Genomic DNA, 5,063 nt, shown 5'->3' on the forward strand with positions numbered 1-5,063 from the left:
TAACTTCAAATAATAGGTAACTTAAAAGAATAATAGCTATTATCTTGGGAATCGTCGATATTGGGAAAGTCCATAAAATTTAGGAACATTAGAGTTTTCATTAAAATAGACTTCGTTTGGTAGTATCGTTTCCATTTTTTTTTTTTACAATAAACTCTTGCTTTGCCCAATAGAAACACAAACACTGCTTGAAAGAGTTGGAACTTCTTTTTTCTAACTTGCAATTATAGAACTAATTTTTTCTAATTAATTTCCCCTTTACATTTTGAAAATTCTTTCAATACAATGAAAAAAATCCAAAAGGGTTTCTATTTAATGATGAAATTAAAATAAAATGGATAAATAGAAAAGGCTTTTTGGATTTTTTAAAAATTTCTAGAATGAAAGTCTTTATGCTCTTATTAATAAGATTTACTAACCTTATGATTTTGGAGAAGATAGGTGGAAGTTGTAAGTCCTATTGTAAGAATACTCCACTTTTCATAATTTTCCTAATAGAATATGAGGATTCTATTAGGAAAATTATGAAAAGTTCATTGATAGGAAAAGAATACTTAGCACACAGTATACCAAACAAAACTTTTTTTTTCTTGTATATATAAGATAAGAGGGGTTTTTTGTTCTAAGAATATTGTACCGAGTAATTCGACACATAAAAGTACATTCAAAGAAGAATCCAAATTATTAAATAATTGGAATTCTTTTTTGATAAGTCAATTCATATTATTCCAAAATCTTATTATTTGTTTGTTGCCCAGAAAAACCCTTTGGTTTTGGATGCTCATTACCGCTCGAAAATGATCTTGATTTTACTAAAGAATAAGATTGTACTATGGAAAAATAAGTCTTTTTCTTCCAAATATTTTTACGAATACGCTTTTTTGACATTGAAGTACGTTTTTTTGGAACTGCCATTCAAAAAGGAAATTACTTTTTTCTAGTTGTATGTGAAAGACATCTATTGCTGCAAATCAATCCTTCTTTCTTCTTTTTATTAGTATTTATACTTAGATACTGAAAGATACTTAAATTTTGAATTATTTTTTACTTCATTTTGTCTAATGCGGATAAGACAACAAGAATTTTTTAACATTTTTTCTTTATATATTTTATACTTTTTTTTTAATAATATAGAATATATAGAAGGGTTTCTCATTTAAATCTATTTATATCTATTTATATATCAAGTATACTCCATATATAGATATATGGTATGGAAGCCTATCCCCCATATAAGATAAGACGGGGGGATAAAAAGAAGGGAAAATGAAAATAGTTAATTAAGTTCAGAATGGTATTCCATAAAGGAAAGGAATTCCAATCAAAACAAAAAATACTGAGTCTCTTAAACAAGACATTCTAAAACTTAGGTAATTTATAGTCATTAGAATTTTAGTTCTATATGAAGTAAGGACTATTCGATAATTTCTTATAAACATAGGTTTTCATTGGAATTCACTCAATCAGTTAATTATGGAACAAGAGAGCTGTTTCATCTTTGTTTTAAAGAAATATAAAAATGAATTATGAATAGAAAGTAAAATGATTCCACTTTTTTTTTTTTATTTTTATAAATATCTTTATTTAGTTAATAAAATAACTTCGTTACCTAGTTATTTTATTAACTTTTTTAATTTAACCAACTAAACCCATTCTTAATTTTTAATTATTTCAATGAGATAAATTTTGGAAAAATTAAGAATTTCAGTATTTTTTCTTATTCTTTTTATTTATTCTTTCAGAAAGAGATAAGAATTGGTTTGGTGAATCGGAAACAATTTTATAGAAAAATTGAAGTAAAAATTGAAGTAAAAATTGCAATTTCTTTTCTTATGGAACATACATATCAATATGCATGGGTAATCCCTCTTCTCCCACTTCCAGTTATTATGTCAATGGGATTTGGCCTTATTCTTATTCCGACAGCAACAAAAAATCTTCGTCGCATATGGGCTTTTCCTAGTGTTTTACTCTTAAGTATAGCTATGGTATTCTCAGTTCAACTGTCTATTCAACAAATAAATGGAAGTTCGATCTATCAATATCTATGGTCTTGGACCGTCAATAATGATTTTTCTTTAGAATTTGGATACTTGATTGACCCACTTACTTCTATTATGTTAATACTAATTACTACTGTAGGAATCCTGGTTCTTATTTATAGTGATGGTTATATGTCTCACGATGAAGGATATTTGAGATTTTTTGTTTATATAAGTTTTTTCAATACTTCCATGTTGGGATTGGTTACTAGCTCCAATTTGATACAAATTTATTTTTTTTGGGAACTCGTGGGAATGTGTTCTTATTTATTGATAGGCTTTTGGTTTACACGACCAATCGCAGCGAGTGCTTGTCAAAAAGCTTTTGTAACTAATCGTGTAGGGGATTTTGGTCTATTATTAGGAATTTTAGGTTTTTTTTGGATAACAGGTAGTTTAGAGTTTAGGGATTTGTTCAAAATAGCTAATAACTGGATTCCTAATAATGGAATTAACTCTTTACTTACTACTTTGTGTGCTTTTTTATTATTCCTTGGTGCAGTTGCGAAATCCGCACAATTCCCTCTTCACGTATGGTTACCCGATGCTATGGAAGGGCCCACTCCTATTTCGGCTCTTATACACGCAGCAACTATGGTTGCTGCGGGAATTTTTCTTCTAGCTCGACTTCTTCCTCTTTTCATATCTTTACCTTTGATAATGAGTTTTATTTCTTTAGTAGGTACAATAACACTATTCTTAGGAGCTACTTTAGCTCTTGCTCAGAGAGATATTAAAAGAAGCTTAGCCTATTCTACAATGTCTCAATTGGGTTATATGATGTTAGCTCTAGGTATAGGTTCTTATCAAGCTGCTTTATTCCATTTGATCACTCATGCTTATTCAAAAGCTTTATTGTTCTTGGGATCCGGATCCGTTATTCATTCAATGGAACCTCTTGTTGGATATTCACCAGATAAAAGTCAAAATATGGTTCTTATGGGCGGTTTAAGAAAATACATTCCAATCACAAGAACTACTTTTTTATGGGGTACACTTTCTCTTTGTGGTATTCCACCTCTTGCTTGCTTCTGGTCCAAAGATGAAATCCTTAGTAATAGTTGGTTGTATTCGCCCTTTTTTGGAATAATAGCCTCCTTTACTGCAGGATTAACTGCCTTTTATATGTTTCGGATATATTTACTTACATTTGATGGGTATTTGCGTGTTCATTTTCAAAATTACAGTAGCACTAAAGAGAGTTCCTTGTATTCAATATCCTTATGGGGAAAAAGGATACCCAAAGGAGTGAATAGGGATTTCGTTTTATCAACAACGAAGAGTGGAGTTTCTTTTTTTTCACAAAATATACCAAAAATTCAAGGTAATACAAGAAATAGGATAGGATCCTTTACTACGTCTTTTGGGGCTAAAAAAACTTTTGCCTATCCGCATGAAACGGGAAATACTATGTTATTTCCTCTTCTTATATTACTACTTTTCACTTTGTTCATTGGATTCATAGGAATCTCTTTTGATAATGGAGGAATTGGTAATGGAATAGCAGAGTTAACCATATTATCAAAGTGGTTAACTCCCTCAATAAACTTTACCCAGGAAAGTTCTAATTCTTTTGTAAATTCATATGAATTTATTACTAATGCAATTTCTTCTGTAAGTCTAGCTATCTTTGGTTTATTCATAGCATATATCTTCTATGGATCCGCTTATTCTTTTTTTCAGAATTTGGATTTAATAAACTCTTTTTACAAAGGAAATCCTAAAAAAGAATTTTTAGATCAAGTAAAAAAAAATATATACAGTTGGTCATATAATCGTGGTTATATAGATATTTTCTATACTAGGGTCTTTACCCTCGGTATAAGAGGGTTAACCGAACTCACGGAGTTTTTTGATAAGGGTGTTATTGATGGAATTACCAATGGAGTGGGTCTTGCTAGTTTTTGTATAGGAGAGGAAATTAAATATGTAGGGGGAGGTCGAATCTCGTCTTATTTATTCTTTTTTTTATGTTATGTATCTGTGTTTTTATTCTTTTTTCTTTCTTAAGTTAAGGAATTTACAACAAGTCTCTTGCAAAAATAACTATCCTATCCCCTTTCTACAATCTCTCTATATCCTTGTTACATAAGGTAAGTATTGTATAATAGTTCGGTTTTCCGCGATTTTTTCCATTCCTCTGTGTAAATACCCTAATATGGGTTCACAATCAATAACATCCTCACCATCGAGAGTAACGATCAGTCGAAGAACACCATGCATTGATGGGTGTTGAGGGCCCATATTGACTATCATGAGATCTTTTCTTGTAAGCGGTAGACTCATATCCTTTCTTCCTTAATTCATTATTCCATGAAAATGGATTATTCCATGAATTCCTCAAAGCGAGGCTCATCAAAATGAAAAATCTAAGACTACTATAAGACTACTAAAAAAAATAATAAAACAAGAAAAAAATTTGAACGATTAAATTACTGCTCCCGAATATTCAACTGACCGATTAATTTCTTATAACGTACTCTATTTTTCTTTGCCAAATAAGCCAGCAAACGTCGACGTTTTCCCAAAAGTCTTCGTAGACCTCTTTCCGATGAAAAATCTTTTTTGTGTAATTCCAAATGTGAAGCAAGTCTCCGTATCTTATTGGTGAAACTGAATACTTGAAATTCAACAGAACCCCTGTTTTCTTCTTTTTCTTCTTTAACCATAAATCCAAAAATTTTTCTACCTCCTTTCTTTTTCATGTATTTTTCTGATCAGGAAAAATACAAAATTATGTCAGTTATTTTGAAGTTATTCTAATCTCGTACACACACAAATTTGCAATTATTCATCTACTACTGGAATTTGGATTTATTTTATCGATGCAAATTGGATTTGGATAGAAGGGTACATTCTTTCTAATATTTTAGATAGAAGAAATGTTTCTTCTATCTAAAATATTAGAAAGAATTTTGCTGATTTATTTATTGCTATATGCAATTTATGGAATTGATACACCATTTAATTGATATCATTTAGCAAAATGAAACACAGCATATGCATCCATCTTTTGGCTCG

The sequence above is a fragment of the Triticum urartu genome, unplaced genomic scaffold, assembly GCF_056163025.1.
Source record: "Triticum urartu cultivar PI428250 unplaced genomic scaffold, HENAU_Tu73 scaffold2, whole genome shotgun sequence".
Classification (NCBI taxonomy): Eukaryota; Viridiplantae; Streptophyta; class Magnoliopsida; order Poales; family Poaceae; genus Triticum; species Triticum urartu.